The sequence below is a fragment of the Crocodylus siamensis genome, chromosome 1 (assembly GCF_052110815.1).
Source record: "Crocodylus siamensis isolate JL-2025a chromosome 1, ASM5211081v1, whole genome shotgun sequence".
NCBI lineage: Eukaryota > Metazoa > Chordata > Crocodylia > Crocodylidae > Crocodylus > Crocodylus siamensis.
Window position 1 is genome coordinate 201,218,568 of NC_143395.1, and position 18,500 is coordinate 201,237,067.

At 45.3% G+C, this 18,500-nt stretch overlaps 1 long non-coding RNA gene across 1 annotated transcript in view; it reads right to left on the reverse strand.

The window, feature by feature from the left end:
• LOC149873887 (uncharacterized) overlaps positions 1-15,842 on the reverse strand; it is a 132,728-nt gene extending 116,886 nt beyond the window's left edge. Inside the window, exon 1 of the long non-coding RNA XR_016443038.1 lies at positions 15,581-15,842. This is a non-coding gene — a long non-coding RNA (uncharacterized LOC149873887). The remainder of the gene's footprint in view (positions 1-15,580) is intronic.
• Between the last annotated feature and the right edge of the window lie 2,658 nt (positions 15,843-18,500).

The window sequence follows — 18,500 nt, forward strand, 5'->3', positions numbered from 1 at the left end:
CCACTGACAAGTCTGTTGCTCCACCATGTCTGTACTTCCCTTGCTACAGAGGGGTCAGGAATCTGCAGCATGGATGAATGCAGGCAGCTGACTGCTTAAGGGGATGGAGACTTCAGTCTGAAGACAGTCAAGCTGCAAGCTCTAACCTGCAGCAGCAAAAGGCTACCAACACCTGCCCTAGAGAATTACTAGTTCAGAAAACCATCAGCTTTCATAGGCAACAACCTACTTCATCAGATGCCCAAGAAAGGTGATGACTCTCTGAATGAGTATTAAGGTGTCTCTTCCTAAGGCTATTTTTATAGGCTTACTGCTTTACAAAATAATCCATCTCCCTTCTCTTGGTGCGGTGGTACAGTACAGTGTATGAAAGCATTTGCAGTACCTAGGAATGTGCAGAGGTCCAAATAGGGTGTGCATCCTAGGCAAACTCTGCTGGAGGGCCTGGGTAGAAGGGGAGGGATGAGACTCCTACCTACTTGGAAAAGCTCTCAGCTATTGCTGCAGCAGTGGGGCCTGTGCATTCAGTGTCTACTTAGCTGCTTCTGCAATAGCAGTGATGCAGGGCTGCTGCTACTACCAGGGTGCAGACTCCTTGGTGTGTCCCCACTAAGCTGGCACCCGAGACTAGTTTCTCTACCCTGTCTCATGTCACACTACTAAGAATCTGACCAATTCTATATTTATATGTTTCCCATAACTAGAGTATCTGAGCACATGTAGTGGGGAAGTGTTGTTATCTCTACTTTAGAGGCAAATTGGAGGCACAAAGGTGAAGGCTCCTATCTGCAGAGGTGACCAGGCACCTCACTCCCACTGAAATTAATGAATTAGGTACCACTGAGGGCTTAAGTGACTTTCCCAAGGTCATTCAGGCAAGTCCCTTGTGGATTCAACTACTTGTAGGAGATGAGCCCACATCTCCCACATTCCCATCTGGGACATGGGATGTCAGCCGTGCATACTAAAAAAAACCCCCTAACCTACAATATTGGTATGTGATTTTGCAACTGCATTCCACACAGCTCTGTTGTTAGTCACTCGCCTTTCAAAGTCTCTCTAGAGACCACTGAGGTGTAATGACAGTGCTTGTGTTCCAAGCAGCATCTGCTCCAAAGAACAGGGAATTTAACTTATCAAAGTTCCCATGATACTGGTAAAGCCCAGTACATTTTAAACTCTGTTTTAAAAGACACCTGTTAGGTTATTCAAGCTGTTAGGGATCTTTTGGGGTTTCTTTCTTCTTCTCTTGGAGTCAATTCCAGGGTTTCTCTCTCTCTCTCTACGGTGCTTTTTTTTTTTTTTTTGCTTGTTTGTTTCAACATCTGTGCTTCCTACTCTGTTCATTCAAGATCAGATAAACATCCTGACAAACAAATGCAGAGCTGGAAAAGAATTACTCATCTCACAAAGGCTCTTTCATAAGCCTGTATTTTACCATCGCTTCCCTTATTCCTGAGCCTAGTTACTTCTAAGGATGAATATGTGGAGCCAGTGGCTCCCCACGGAATTCAGAACCTACCATGTTTATTCTAAAGTGGGTTAACTTGGTGGGGTTGTCATGCCATCTTCGGAAACAAGCCCAGGTGGCATGATACAATTTTTGCAGATAAGAAATAAGGCCTAGGTCAGGCTAGTAACCAAGGGACTAAGAATGATAGAGACTCAATATCCAGCATCCATGTTGCAGAAGCTGGGGTAGAACGCTGCTTCCTACAGACTAAAAGGAGCAGTTCCCTCCCAGCTAGGATACCACCTATAGCAGAACCATAGGTATGCCATCAACAGTAGAGAAGACAAAAAGGGAGCTTTACTTCTGGAAGCCTGAACATCTAGGAACTGTGATACAAGAATATTCCCCTGTTAGAGGGGTCTCAAATTCTACTGGATGATTCAGTAGCAAGGTAGGCACCTACACTGCTAATACAATATATGGGAGAAAGTACAATGCATAAGAATATGTTAGTTCTGTGGATCCCAAAGAACAGGGAGTTAGCTAGAATAGAAAGGTCAGTGAGAAAAGTGTGTCATGAGAACCAACTATAGAAGGAACTTAACTACCCATCTCCAGTGGTGATAAAAGCACCTCCCCCTTTCTACCTAGTTCTACAGGAGTTCCCCTGGATCCTGCCTCATAAACTCACATCTCCCTGAAACATGTTTGCCACCAGGGTGTCAGAGATTCTGGACAAGGTCTCTCTGTTGGGTTCTTCAGCTTTGCATGTAATAGTTAAAGATTCATTGAGCCAGAGAGAAAGGCACTGAGCAAGAGTCAACATTTCTACAGCCTAATGATTAGGACACTCACTGAGGGGTGGGGGAAGGGGATGACCTGAACTCCAGTCTTTGCTCCAATCAGTAATTCATACAGGGAGTATCTACACAAGGTGTTTAATGTGCAGTAGCACATCACAGCACAGAAAGTGCTAATATGCTACCATGCAGTATTATTAGGCTACTGTGCAATAGCATCACTAAAAAGGCATTCGCTGGCACTACTTCACAGTAACTCTAATTAAGTCACATTTACTTACTACTTCATTAAGTAAGCATGAAAGTAAATGTGCAGCAACTACCATGCATAAAGGAACATGTAGACACAACCACAGAATAGAACAGTTCCAGCAGGATGGAAAAGAAACTCCTGCTAGAACACCCTACAGCTTGACAGGTAGGGCACTGACATGGGAGTTGCAGTTCAAAACCCCTAAGGCAGGGAAAAGATTTGAAGCTGGCTCTCCCACGTTCCAGGTGAATACTCTAACCCACAGAGTGCTAGATAAGGGGAAGGGGCACTCCATCTTCCTCCCCTTTGTAAGGGGTCAGACATGCTCAGAATAGATGTTGTAGACCAGGCCCCACAAGTGGCATAGGCAGAGGAATGCCTCTTCTGCAAACCCCCATGGGGCCAGGGTATGAAGTATGCACGGAGCAGTTAGGCAACAGCAGGACTTCAGCAGTTGTGCCCACAAGCAGAAACTGAGACCCCACACAACCTACAGAGTTAGGCAGAGATTGTGAATGCCACTCAAGGCTAAAGGTTGGAGAGTGGTTTCTTAGGAGTGCACCCTATTGCAAATCTTGCCCTAGGCTCATAGAAAGACATTGCTGATTCCCATGTTCATCACCCTCTGACTATGAAACCCACCTACCTTTCTAGAATGGAATAGCTGTCAAGAACAAACACAAAAAGGAATATGAATCTCCTGCAAGAGGAATGAAACTGCTGAAGAAGAAACTCTAAAAAGGAAAAAAAGAAATCAATTTAAAAGTCAATTTCTACAGTAATACCAAGAAAGCTCCCTTGATGCTGGCTCCTGGCCTAAAATACCATCAGATATTTTTTCCTGCTGATAAACAGCCAAACACCAAAGCCCCTTTGCTTATGATTTTTGAGGCTTTGGGTAACTGCCCAGGAATATGAAAAAAAAAAGAAAAGAGAGACATATGCCACTGTGTCTATTCTGCCCACTTAATCACGCCAATAACTTAACAAACTAATAGAGTAACAACCTTTTGTATACTGAAATGCCTTGGGGTAAAGATACTCAAGAAGATGCAAGAATGTGAATGGGGCACATGATCAAAAGCCCAGCATTTTTTTTCTTGTTTTTCCAACTCCTTGAATGAGTCTGAATCCACCTTCTTAATAGGAATGTTCTTGCATGCATTGTTGCCTGTTCTTCTTAGACCTCTCTGTCTAATGTAATTAGTAGCTGAAAGAGAAATGCAGGCCATCAAATACTGATGATGCAGCCTAAGGGAGGAAAAGTTCTCTGAGACGATAAAAGAAGCTGACAAGAATAGGAAAAAGGGTGTGTGAGGTGGCAGCATGGCTTTAAGGGGAGCAGGGTTAACGCAGTGCCTAGCATTTTCTGCGATGACGGCCTATTTAAAGGTCCATCTTCTTAACATCCACAAACTAGGACAACTCATGAATCATGTCTGCAAGTTTAACCCCCTTTTGCTTATTACAACGTGCTTCTCCTTGGCAGGCGATTCTATTAGAGTATTCTGTGCTGGAGGCTGACTTTTAAAGGCATAAAACATTCATTTTAAAATAGCTTAACATATCTCAGAAGTCTAGCCATCAGCTAACCTGTCCCATATCATATTTTTCCTTGCACTAATTATGCAAACACTGGAGCACTACCCGTGTAAAGGGATTTTTTCTCCATTCTGGCTATGAAGGTTTGTCCCTCTCTAGAAGCCTGTGCACTGGTATTAGGAGATGTATTAAATGCTTCAGTAAACATTACAAACTGAGTGTTGAATGTCTGCTAGTAGCAAAGCATGTATACTAAGAAAATGGAAATCTATTGCCTCCAATTTATTCAGGATTCTTGAAAGGATCATCAAACCTACTTATATTGGCAAGAAGGAAAGAAAGAAAAAAAACCCAATCAATTGGGGCAGCAAATTAGCTGTGTATGGGATGTGGGCATTTCAAAGCAAAAATTATAACAAAAATTATATATGATGTCAAGTCCAAAGCTTACATGGCTTTATTTACTATTTAACATTTGTAGTGCCTAAAAGTCACCGCCATTGTTCTAGAAGAGGCACAAACCCATCACACACTCATAACTAGAATCTGTAGACCTTAGCATCATGGATTGGCCTTTCCCCATGTCAAAACTGAAGAGCGAAAAGGAAACAGGAGTTGAACAAGTATACAAAAATTCTTTGTGTTTGCATTCTTCTATCCCAATATCAATACTAAGGATTACTGTTTTCGTCTTGCTGGCCTGCACACTGTAAGGATTGGGGAATTCTGTCTGCAAGACTTTTAAAGCACTCTAAGCCTGATGGGTAAGTCATTACACTGAGATATAAATCATAGCTTGGACTGTCTGCTCTAACATTCACCCACTACACAACCTCGGTCAAGTCACACCCTGTGCCTTGGTTTTCCCCTCCTCTCTTTGTTCTGTCTTGTCAGTCTAGACTGTGTATTCTTCAAGGTCAGGGCTGAGTGTCACTAAGTGTGCACAGTGCCTGGCACACTGGAGTTCTCACCTCAGCTGGGGGCCTCTGCTACAAAAAAAAATAGTTTGGAAAAACTGATTAAGACAATTGTATGTAGATAGCATAACATTAAAGTAATTGCATGTGCCACTTCAAATTGTGTCTGAGAAGCAGCCTGTGCACTCACTCCCTCTGTCTCTCTCTGTCCTCCTGGTTCTCCTTCCCCAATTTTCTTTTGAGACGCATTGAGATTTCTCTCTCCAGCTGCATGCTGATTTAACAAATGCAATAGGTACGTATTAAAAATGATCCTCTTGTGACCACCTACAGCAATGCATTGAATGGGTCGGGAGCCATGACTAATTCATACCACAGAAATTTGGTGCATGTGGTTTGTTTTTTTTAAATAAAACCATTAGTCATGTTTAATAGTTTATTTGAACCCAAACTGTATTATCATCCACTTGTTATTTTACCTGGTATATTTTATGCCACTTAACTCAAGTGTTGCCATAGCTACCTGCTAAGCACATTTGTCTGTAGTGTTTGCACTAATCAAGGTTAAGGACCTGTATAAAATGTAAGTTCTGAACTTTTGTAAAATTGCCTGTAATTATATCCCTAGGGCTATGTGCCAAGGTTGCAGGGGCAGCTCTGCCTCTGTTCCCTTACTCCTCAGGCTTTGTGACTCCCCTCAGTGTGAGTGCAATCCTATTTTTCTCCATCTTTTAGTCTAAGTCAGGGGCTACAGCCCCAGTTGTCCTTACCACAAATGTCTGAGTTTGGTGCTTACAGTTTTCCACTTCAGGAGCCAGTGGTGAATGCACTCACCAGACAGCCTTCTCTTACTACCAAAATACTTTTTCTTCATAGCAATAAGAAATCCTTACATAAAAAGGATATTTAAAATAAGATTTCCACCTGTGCCCATCTACCTGGCACTGACCTGAGGTAGGTCTTAACATCTCTCCCAACAAGTAACCCCCATCCTTGCAACTGTTGCATTAATCCTCCCAGAAGCTTTCTGCCTCAGGTGCCTGAGCTTTTTGAATCCCCGTTTTTTCCAACATGGAACAGGCTACCTCGGGTGAGCTAGTCTGGCGAGATCAGCAGATGGCAGGAGACAGAACAACAAAGTAGATGGCTCCAGCATTGCCACTGAAGTAGGCCAATGTGTGGCTATTTGCCAGGCAGCAAGCTAACACCATAATTCACCTCTCAGTAACTTGGCTGTGTGCCCACACTGAAAAGGAAACAACAAAGTTTACAACTCAGGGCTATAAAAGTCAAAGGAGTTATACTGTTGAAAATATGAAATGCAATGCAAGGGTGAATCAGGATGCATTTTCCTAATAGCTGGCGATGTCCCTTTAAAAATCACGAACAGCATGCCTAAAATAAGCGTTGCATTTATGCAGGAGAGGGAAAAAACAACCTTGAAATATTCTTGGAAAGAAACCAATTTTAATCCCACATAGTGTGCACTATTAAAGTGGCACAAATGGATGGCAAGCAATTAGACAATTAACGCAAAGGTGGCTACGCTCAAAGAACACCAGGAAGCTGCCCTTACAAGTGCTGTTAGATATAGAAAAGCCAGACACTGCAATTAAATCATTTAGCACAAAGAATACTGTAGGATATGGGGCAGATTTTTATAAAACTTTCCAGGAACAAAGAAGGAAACCCCTGCAGGGAGCTCTCGCACACAAGTTGTACTTACAAATCTGTTTCTTCCTCACAACATGGCTATCAGCAGACATTGCTGTAGGCCTCATTTTCCAAAGTACGTGAGTGCTACTAGCTGACACAGAAGTTTTTCCCGTCCAAAACACAGGTCCTTAAAGCTGTTCAGGCTATAAGCGATTTCTCCTTTTCCTTCTCTTTCTCCTTCTTCTTCAACTATGTGTGTTACCATAGCACTTGACAGCCTTAAATCAGGTCTACACAGTAAATTTACTATGTCTGGAAGCAGTGTCTTCAAATCTCATCAGCTCTTGTGGGTAAGCCACTGTCTAAACAGAGACAGTCTAGCCATGTCCACCCTGTATTTTAGGTGGCCTTGTTAGCACTAATGAGCAAGAAGGGACACTTAGCTCAGCCCCAAGGTAATTGGTAGGGCTGTCCAAAATACCTGTTTTATTTTGGTTTCAGATTCAGCATTCTCATGGGATAGCAATTTGTTTTGGCATTTTGAATCACTGTTTTGGTTTGGCCAAAACTGCTTCGAGTTTTAACGCTGTTTGGTGTTTCGGCCATAGGCTATAATGGGGAATGACTAAAATGCTTATAACTTGGTCATTCCTTGCCCGTTTCTGATTAAAATTCCAGGAATAGTAGCCCCTTCTGAGGGCATGAAGCCTGCCGAGTTTCAAGGAGATAGATGCAGGGGTTTCTGGGAAACTTCTCTGTCACAGAGTAGGGTCCCTAGAGATGGCTGTGATACCCCTAGGGCCCTGGGAGCATGCCAGCTCTGCCCTGAAGTCACCCTCTCTTCTCACCTGCCGCTACATCTTGTTGAAAAAGATAATAGATAGGGAGGCTGTCCTTGAGCTTCAGCTCAGTCATGGTCCTAATGGACCCCTTGCTGGGACCTGCTCTAAGTAGGCAAGATAGGCAGCCACTTGCCTGATGGTGGGGTCTGGTGCCTCTGGACCCCACCATGGGAACCACGCCCATGGCCCACATTGGCACTGCCTGTAGTGGAGGAGGAGACAGGCTAGCGGATGGAGTACTGGCACGGGACAGTGGATCTCCCTCTTCTGTGTCCCCCCTCCTACTTCCTTGATTCTCTTCACCAGCACATCAGTCCACTGATCCAGGGTTTTGCTGCCTCATATGCTCCCCTTCACCCTTGGGTCAGACATGGCAGCCAGCAGGTAGACTGTACTGGACCAAAAGGGATCAAGCCATTTCCTGATGCCCTCCTTTAGCTGCCCCACCAGTGCCTGCATGTCTGGTGACAACAACCTGCCCCAGCCAGAAACATCGATCCCCTGGAAGCTCTCCATTTGGTTCTCAAGTTCGCTCACTACAGGGCTCACTTGACTAAGGAGGGCATCGACAGTGCTGAGGGTCTTGGTGGCTTCAAGGAAGGGCTTGATGACCACCAAGATCTGGGAGATGGTGCCCCACTCAGCTCTGTTAAGGGGTCCATTGATCCCAAGCTCCCCAAGCAAGGCCATCTCATGGATAGCCTTCTGTTGCTCCACCAGCCTTCTGAGCACCAAGTATGTGGAATTTCACTGAGTCTCCACATCCTGCATGGTTTTGTTCTGTGGGATGTTCAGCTCTGCCAGTTCCTCCCTCAGCATCTTGCCCCCCTTGATGGTCTGGTGGAAGGAGCCTGCCACCTTCTTGCACTTGGAAATGAGCTTGCTGGTGGTGCTGGCACCATCACTGGCAGCCCTGTCCCCCTCCAAGGCATCCCTGACAATGAGGTGGAACTTGTGCCACACAGCAGATTTGGCATCACAGACAGCCTTTACCATATTGGTCCCATTGTCAGTGACCATGAACCCACAGGTGATCACCTCCTGCCCAACGAGCCACCCCTGCACCAAGAGGCTCATGGCCCCCAAAATCTCCATTGCGGTGTGGCACTCACTGATCACCTTAGCTTGAAAGAGAGCCCACCAATGGCTTGACTTGTTGCACCAGTGCCCTATGAGGGAGAGATAGGCGCAATCTCCACCCCGGCTGCTCCAGATGTCTGAGGTGAAGTGTAAGGCCATCTGCAGACCTGCCTTGCACAGCTCCTCCCTCAAGTACTCCCTGCATGCCTCATACAGGGAAGGTACCACCATCCTGCTAAAGGTGGTGCATCTGGGCACTTTGTATGATGGGGCCACAAGCGCCATGAGTCACCTGAACCCTGGAGGCTCAAAGGAGAAGGGCTGGCCATCCACAGCAAGCATCTCCCCAATGCTCTGGGTGACCTTGGTCACCTTGGAAAGGTGCCCAAATGTGTGCCCGCCTTTCCCCCACTGTTCCAAGATGGCCTGTCTCTGCTTCGGGGGGACGGGGGCTTGAGCAATAGGAGGACTTCCCTTTGGGCATGCTCCTTCTCAGCTTGGCACCAGTGGAAGCAAGGGCAAGAGGGTAGTGCCTGCAGAGATGCATCAGCATTCCCATGGTGCTCACACATTTCACTCCCTTGCCCCAACTGGTTTTGGCTTAGTAGTGTAGGTAGGTAGCATACCTGGGATCACCTGCCACCTCAAAATGTTCCCAGACCACACTACCCCCTCATTTCTGGGGTGCAGGTAGGGCTCCTGCCTTATCCCCCTCCTTAGCAGGCAGGGGCACAACAGGAGGAGCTGTGCCACCTGTCCCCACAGCCTCCTCCGCAGTCCCTTCTGGGGAAGGGGACCTGGCTCTAAGGGGACTGTGAGGGGTGTGGAGCACAGCCTCTGCTTCCCCCTCCTGCCCCAGAATTTCTTGTGCTATCTAGCTGAGGTCCCCTACTTCAAGATTGAGCTCCTTTAAGACTGGGAGTGGGAGCCTCATGCTGAGACATGCAATTAGGGTAGAGAAGACTGTGGTGCTGGGGTTTATTATCACAGCTGCTGTAAGAGCGGGGTGCAGCTGCAGGCACTGCTGCTACCTCCTTGCTCCCAGTACCAGCAAAAGCCTCATGGCTGGTTGAAAAGAGGCTGCATCTCAGCTTGGGCAGCAGGGAACTGACACCTCTCCTTCTGCCCCTCTCACTCCCCTCCCAAACTTAGCAACACTGGCCTTTCCAGCATGGTTCATGTTTCCCTGTGCTGGAAAAGCCATCTGACTGTGTGTAGTGTGTGTATATGTAGGTGTCTGCATGTGCAATCCATCTAATCTATGCTGTGTTTTTCTGAACAGTGCCCAGCAATCACACTGTCAGGCAAAACAGATTTTTTTTTTTACCTGGAAAAAAAAAAAGAATACATTTCAAAGGAATGGATATAGGGAAAAAAAGAAATGATATAGGGATAACAATATGAGTATTGAAGTTAGGCTAGTATAGCTAAGCTGTCAATGTAAGCTGTAGCCTATCCAATCCTTTGCAAGTAGAAGATAGACTCCCTAGCTAGAAAGTAGCAACTAGAAAGCAGTCAAACCAGTGACTTCCAGATGCTGCTCTCTGGCAAGGGATAGGTTGATGGCTTAGGCACAGGCTCATATGCTGTTTTTAAACTTTTTAGGTCCCTCCCCAAGAGCACCAGGATTGGAAAGGACCTCAGGGACAGTTGGCAAACACTGGCCAGCTACAAATGTCAGTCTGTTCCCCCTCCCCTTACTTTCTCTTTCCCTGCAAGACAGCTTCAAAATGTTTCAACTTGATTTGTTTAGTTTCATTTTCAACATTTCAGCAGGTCTCCCATTTCATTTTGGATTTGGAGTTTCAAGCGTCAAAACACCGCTGAAACAAAATGACAGTTGAAATTTTGCACAGTCCTAGTAATCTGCCTTCCCACAGCATGCCATGGACGTGTCTATGCCACTTCTGTCTTAAGCAGTAGCCCATCCAGAGAACTGCAGATATTTTGAGGGTACTGCTGTCAGGCAAGTTTATCACACAGACTTGGCTTTCATTATGAATGACCCCCCGCCCCACCTCATGGGCTAATGATGCCACTGGTTTCTACAAGCAGTCACTGATAGCCCCGACCCCGGCTTCTGCAGGTGGTCACTGCTAGCCCCACAACTGCTGATGCTGCTGCCCCCCTTCCTTCCCCCAGTCTTGGGAGGCACCAGTCGTTCATACTCCCTCCCATATCTCAATATGCCCTGTTAAGCTGCTTCTGTTGCCCATGGCTGTATATTTCATTTGGCTGGCTAGGTTTAGGGTTAGATCCTGCCTTAGTACACTGACTGGGAGCTATGCTACTCAGCTGGCCAACTGTCAGATCTTTAGTACTGCTCCTAAAAAGGGCTTCAGAATGGAAAGTGTTCCTAGCCCTCCCACCTTGTTGCAAACATGCATCCAGCTCCTGAGATGTCTCTTCTTTGTGCACCTGTTAAGTTTCCATTCACAAGGCTCCTTGAATATAGGGAGAAGCAGTAGGGGGAAAAAGAGCATCTGTGCTTACTGCAGGGAAGGGGCCTTTCCACCCATGGGGTTTTCCCTCACAGGGTTATATTTGCAGGCCTGTTCTTTCCTAGAACTCAGACTGATCTGTAGTCTTGTGCAATGCAGAACTGCAATTAGGGATGCATGCGAGTGTGCCACTACTAATGATCCCACTAGGCTTGCTAATTGCCTGGGCGAAATTGTCTGCAAAGTCATTATCCCCTGGCAGAGGAGGGGAATTGATTCCTGATTTTGTCAAGGAAGTGCAAGATTCATTGGAGCTAGGACTGAGTGAGAATCCCTGAAGTTCAGCTGAAGTTGTTTTTTTTCTGCCAGTTACAAAGTGGGTGCACCTGCGCATACATACACATGCACCTGCTCAAAGGAGGTTTGCAAAACAGGGACCAGCTGCCCCAAGTTCAGTTCTGTAGTACCAGAGTTTGGGAGTAACCCAATTGATTTCAATGGACTTGTACTTTAATTAAAAAGGAGCAAGAGCCACTTTTACCCCTACACACCACTATCAGCACAGGAGTATGTAAAGCAGGCTCCAGACACCCTCCCCACCCAGCCAGAGCCAGTGAGAAGAAGGGCAGGATACATAAGGAGCTTCCCTGAAGTATCCCATCCAGCCCAACTGAACTTGTGTGTAGAACAGGGGGATATAGCTTGGCACAGAAAGTAGGAAATTCAGGAACAAGGAAGAAGCAGAGAGATATCTGTGCTTCAGAGAGGCACCTCCTGCCATGGGGCAGCTCTTACGGAATTCATGGCTAAGAGCTGGAAAATCCCATGCCTGCATGGGACCCATTTCCAGGAGATTTATGCTTTCCCCATGTTCTTTTACTTTTATCTAATCACCTCCATGTACATTTGTCCTTTCATATTAAAAAGGAAAGGACACAAAGGGATACCACTTATGACTTTAACATCTATTCAAAGCAGAAAACTTTATTTTAGAATTTCTGGGCTTCTTTCTCCCCCCCAAGCCTGCAGGTAACCTCAGCAAGCCATTGGAGAAGCACCAGGCCCCAGAAAAATCAGGCTCGTTGAAATAGGCTGCAGTGCCATCCATATATATATGACAACTCAGTTCCCCCCAGTGCTCCAGTCTCTAGTCCACCTGAAATTCCATTTTTCTAATGTTTCTAATATTACTGGCTCTACATTAATTTGAAGATCACTATAGTGAATCACTCCTTGAAATGAGCTCTTTGGGAAGTTAAATGTCAGCCTTGCAGACTCTCACTTTAGCACTGACTTTACAAGAGTTATGGCTTCCAGATATCAATGCAAAAGGTTAATCTCTCCATTGCACTCAGGAAATGATCCAAATTTAACCCTTGCAGTGACAACACAGGAGCTGCTTTTAAATTTACTTGGAGGGTTTCCTATAAATAGCTGGTAACATGTTAAAGTGCTAGAGGAAAACTTGTGCATCTAAGTTCCAAAAACTATGCTGATGGGGGGGAAATGGAGTGTTAGGGCAATGGCTAGCTGCTTCTATGCTGCAGATTTTCCAAGAGTTCAGCACCAAGTACTCAATATCTACAAATCATGGTCAGATTTTCAGATGAGCTCAAATGCTACTGACACACTTCTGGAGGGCCCATTGTATTTAATGATCTAAGCTCTTTGGAAAATTCAGTCATACTAGCAGGTGCTGAATAGGAACAGTGTTAACCACAGACAAAATGTTGCCTACAGTGTTTTCCAGCCTCTGCTTTGCCCAATAGATTCAGTGGAATAAGGAGTCTTGAAAATGATCGGCTTATGGTGGCAAGCTACTGGGGCAGTTCAGTACAAGCCACTCATTCACACCGATGAACATCAACATGTTGGCCAATGAAAATACTTCTGTGTTCCAACAAGACAATGTAAAACTCTTCCATCTGTCATTTTTGCCTACAGCTAGAGAACAATATAGCACGACAGCCCAAAAGCCCTACACAGCAGATTTGTTCCTATTCCTCTGTTCTCAGAATGTGATTCACAGCTCTCCTCCCCCCCCCTTAATATTAATCTTCTTTCAACATCCTGGAAAATAAAGAATTTGTCAAGGCACCTTTTATTTGGAGGCTGTCAGGCATGCTCTCAAAAAGAGAGAAGTGCTGAATGTGTGAACCAGTCCAGAGCAAGAGGGCATGTCTACACTGCTCTGGGCACCACACTGAGTGGGGCACCATTGTAAAATTCACCTCACCCACTCATTTGCGTACCAAATCCCAGCAGCAAGGAAAGACAGCTGTGGCTCTAAGCATGCACCAATGAGCATGATAGACAGAAAGCCTACAATGGGTCTGGGTGGGAGCTTTGTACCATTCTAAGGAGGCTACTGATTGAAAAATCACTTCAGAGTGGACATACAGAAAAAAACTTCTTTACACTTGGAGTGCCAAGAGTCTGGAACAGGCTCCCCCAGAGGTGGTAGGGTCACCCACCCTAGTAATCTTCAAAAAGCATCTTGATGCCCACCTTGCTGGGGTCATCTGACCCAGCAGTCTTTCCTGTCCAGGTGCAAGGGGCTAGACCTAATGATTTTGTAAGGTCCTGTCCAGCCCCTAACATTTATGAATACCCTCACTTCTGGGAGTTGACATGCATGGAATGGAAGCAAGTAGAAAGGACCTGCTTTTCAGTGTTTCCAGGTAGTCTCAATCTGTGTACAAAAGCTTAGCGAGGTCCAGCCATGGGAACCAAAAGCTGTAAGGGACAACTAGGACAAAGGCCTTGGGTACCCCTGTATCAGTTGTAGCACTGGAAGAGAGGGTCTCACTACACCCCACCCCCATTCCTAGCTCCAGGGAACCTGGCACTGGCATGTACTCAGCTTCCTCAAATCCCTTTCTATATGGGGAAAAATAAAGAGACTGCTGAAGTGTAAACCATGGATTAGCTGAAAATTCTCTCAATAAAGTTCAAGTCCCTGTTAGATCTGCTTTAAGTAATATAGGTGTAACAGCTGCTGCTGGATTTGCAGCAAGGCTTAGGATCCCAGCAAAGAGGAAAAGTTTGCAGAAAGTTGTTGCTTGCAAGAAGATATGCATGTTTTTCATCATCTCCTGAGGCAAGAGGGGAGGGGACTCAGCCCAGCTCAGAGAAGGGAAGGAGCCTGGGACCACAGAGCTTGGGGAGGAAGCACCCTGCAGCCTGCCTGTGAAGTGAACATGTCCTTAGTGACAGGGAGGAGACAACCTGGTATCCTTTCCTCCACCACTTTGTGAGGCACAGGAACCTGTGTGGAAGAAAAAGGGTAGTAAAGTAGACCTGCCTAGAAGGGCTGGGTATTGATCTGGGAAGGCTCTGGGGACAGTTAATGGAGAACCAGGCTGGGGTTGGGTAGGTGATAAACCCAGGGTTGTTTCAGTTATCAGCACAGAGCTGCTCTTCCCCATGCAGGCTGGAGCAGAGAGCAGGACTTTCTGAAGCAGCACCAACCAGGGTTAGTGTGAAGGAGAGTTAACCCTGTGTGCTCCTGCTGAAATTCACTGGAGTCTCAAGATTTAAAGGCCAGGGAGTCGTACTGAGGGTGTCTTTGATTCAGTTTGTACTGAGTGTTTTAGTGCATTAAAATACCTGCCTTTGACAATATGATTATTGATATCCTGTTCTGCTATTAACCTCATTCATATGAGGACTGTTGTGTAAATAAACTGTATGTACTCCAGGGTGTGGGGAAACCCCAAGAAAGCACTCTACAGAGAGGTAGCCCCAGCCTGGGTCAACCTTCCAGCTCCTATTTGACACCCCAGTGATGTTTAAAGCAGTTCGTTTCTCTGGAGACCACCAAAATCACAGACACACACTCATTAGATGGCACAAAAGGTGCATTTGCAAATAGGGTCAGAGCAGAGTCAAAAACTCAGATTACTCTGAACCCACCAAGGAATTTTGCTGGCTGTATTTATCTTTTTCCTCCTGGGCACGTGTGCAGAAACAGGAACTCTTACAGCTCACTTCCGTTTCATACAAGCATACATGTGGTTACATCACTACATACATCGCATGTATAGTATAATTAACTACTTAAGTATGCAGGGCGGAGAGGTAAATATGCATCAGCTAATTAAGCATGCTCAGAGACTACTATAGGTCACCAAGAGTTCAACCCCCACCCCCTTTCAAGGACAGTCAGTTGAATTCCAGCTTCTGTAATCTGCATGAGAAAGGCTAGGGAGAAGCTGGGGGAAGAGTCTGCGATTTAGTATAAGAAAAGCTGTGGCAAGGCTAGGAAAGGAACAAAGTCCTTGGCAGTGTTTCTTTCTTATCGGGTGCAAGATGCAGGCTGTGCATTTCTAACAATACTTCATTTCTAACAATATTCCATTTCTAACACCAGGACCCCAAATCTGGGTACAGCCATGGGTAGCACCCTGGCTAGGTTATCACATTTGGATCTTCACCCTGACAGAGGCAGTATCCCAGCTACTAAAAAAAGAGAGTCAAATTAGTGGAATTAAAAGGCTCCTTCTTTCCACAAGTCAGCCCAGGTACACCCAATAAAGGAAAACCATTAACTTTACATGAAAACATCTAGTATTTTGCAAAGCACATAGTTCTCACCCCAGCAGTAATGCACCTGGATGCATGTATTTGGCACAGCTGTCCCAGTGAATCAAATTCTTAGCTTCTTGTCTTCAGCCACACAGGCCTATGCATAGATCCATCTTCTGAGAAAGCACAGCTGGTTTGTCATCAAGCAGCAAGAGGCCAGTCATAAACATACCAGCTGGTCCCACCTGAGCCTGGTTCAGAAGACAGAGATGGGCTTGCAGTTGTGCACCAGTTACTCCTCCTCTGAACCACTATTCTTCCTAAAGGTGGCATACCATGCACAGTAGCCCATCCCCCACTGCTGGAAAGCTAGGCCCCATGTTGTCCTACATTGCAATTTTGTGCATACATGGGGAATGGTTTGCAGCTGAGTTTTCCAGGCACCAAATTCCTCCCACTCCCTGCCTCCAGCTCCTGGCTATAACAATGGGGCCTTACAGAAGCCAATTTACATACCTGACAGGCAGAGAAATCTTAATCCTTAGTTAACTGCAAGCAGATTTCCACCCTCCCTCCCCCCCCCCCCCCCCAAGGTCTCTCTCCCATTTTCTGCAAGTGCTGTTGATGTACAATGTTACTTCTTGACACAGCAGATATGGCTGAAACACTGTTCAGTCAGCTGGAACAGCTTTGAAACCTAAAGCTACAGCCAAGGAGTAAAAGCTTTCACAAAGAAATAAACTGCTTGGACTTCTCCAGCAAAGCCCATTGCTGCCATCTCCTCCTGCAAGCAGCAGTCGAGAGTTATGTTCTTTGCACTGCACGCTTAAAGTGTAGAAAGCTTGATTTATGCCATGTTGTGGCAGATTGGCATGGTCTCCTGTTTCACAAGAAAAAGGCACCCATGTCTCCTTGCAATCAGTAGCCATAGTACCATATATCACAGCCTCACCAACAGAATCCTCTTGCGTGCTGCACTAAATCCAATTAGCCACCGCAAAAAACCAACCAAAAAAAAAAAAAAAGACACTATAAGGGATTAATCCAACAGGGCTTCTAGAAGAAGATTCCTATTATGAATGAGCAGGCTGGAGAACAATCATATTTACCAGAATAATGGAATCTAATTACTTGATGGGATGGAAGCAGGGAATGGAGTATTTGGTTGCGCCTCCTGCCCCTGCACCCATGGATTGAATTATTATCCTGACATGCTGGAGTGGCCTCTCTGTGAAACCTATCCTAGTGCAAAGGGCTGCAAAAAGGCCCTGTGTGGTACATCAGCCTCATCCTCCTTTTGCTACAATGCATGTCAGGATGTGAGCTGTGTCACCTTCACCATTTAATATCCCATGTGGATTTCTGTGTCATTACAGTGACCAAAAAAGGCTCATCTCAAGTCTCCCGGGACAGACCTAACTTGTGGGTCTTCATCCCCAAAGAGACCCAAAAAAAACAGGACTTGTGCCCTGAATTTGAGAAATTGATTCTAGAGCACTCAACCACCCCTCAAGTGCCAGGCAGCATTGTGTCGAGAATACAGTACTGCCTGGGGGCTTAATGACTGGAGGGTATACTGCTTCCAGGTCAAGAGATTGGCACAGGCCATTTCCTGCCACAGAAACAGGATAGTGACATTAGTGTTGCTTGGGATAAATAAATCTGTCTCTCAGTTCTGGAGGTCTGCAAGTTGTCCAGGGATACATTGCAAAATTTTGCTCCTTTGAAAGCCAGTCACTTTACGGTTTTTTTTTGTTTTGTTTTTTTTTTTAAAAAGGATTATGAAAGGCATGAGTTGCCAATACAAGTGTCACCACTGGGAAAAACTGAAGCAATGTGCCTTTGCTGATATTTGATTCTGTAGCATTCATGTAAATTGTCCTTCCCCCATGTGTGGGAGAGTGAGAGAGAGCCCCCCAACACTTGACTAAAATGTTCTATTCCTCTATGCTGAACACTGGCCCTCTACCCCAGACCCAGGGGGGCCCTGCATTGCTGCAAAAAGAACTGTGGGATAATGTTGGTATTCATAGCATAAACTTAAGGAGTCTTCACAAATCTAGGCTGCGCTTGGTTTATCACCTCTCAGCACATGCTCTTGGGAAAGAAGAAAGGACACTTATTGAATTTTGTGACCAATAAATGGCATAGTTCTTGCCAATTACTGCTATGATGGTTGTTCTTGTCCTACAAAAAAGGAAATGCAATTCAAGAGAAATTTTCAAGGAAGATTGTTTAAATTTTCCTACCATGTGATCCAAATATATAAATCCAAGAAAGATGTGAAAGTGAACTCTAGTTCTGGGGGCTGATTTCCTTTGGTCTTCTCTAGACATTGGTCACTGTATAAAGGAAAAGTGAAACAGAGCTAACCATAAATGGGCTTAAAGAGATACAACAGCCATCAAGGATTATACAAAGTGAAAGAATCAAGCAGCTAGCCCAGATTCAGGATCTCACAGGGTACATCTACACATTAAATCTAGTACCCCTGGGCTCCTATGTACATACAGGGAGCCTTCTCCGATGCACTGGAAATCTATTAATCCAGATTGACCAAGCCTGCTGGAGTGTGGAAATGTGCACTAGAATTTGCTGGAGCATGTTCATCTCTCAGGTGTCCTCGCACTGAAAAGTGGTTGTAGGGCACTTTGAACTAAAGCTTGTCAAATGAGCTTCAATTCAAAGTGCCCCACCACCATTTTTTCAGCACAGGGACACTGATATACATGATGATCAAGCAGTTTTAATTAGCACAGCTTGCTAATTAAGTGCCCCACACACACATCACGGAGCACGTGTAAAAATGCCTTCCATTGTGAGTTACTAGGAAAATGCACATTAACCTGGCTTAATGCACATTAACTAGAGTGCACACTTTAAATGGATACATAGTGTACATAAGCCCATCTTAATACACATCAAGTCAAAAGCACTTTTTTACGTGATGCTTTAATGTATATTAAAATAGGCTAATGAGTATTAAAGC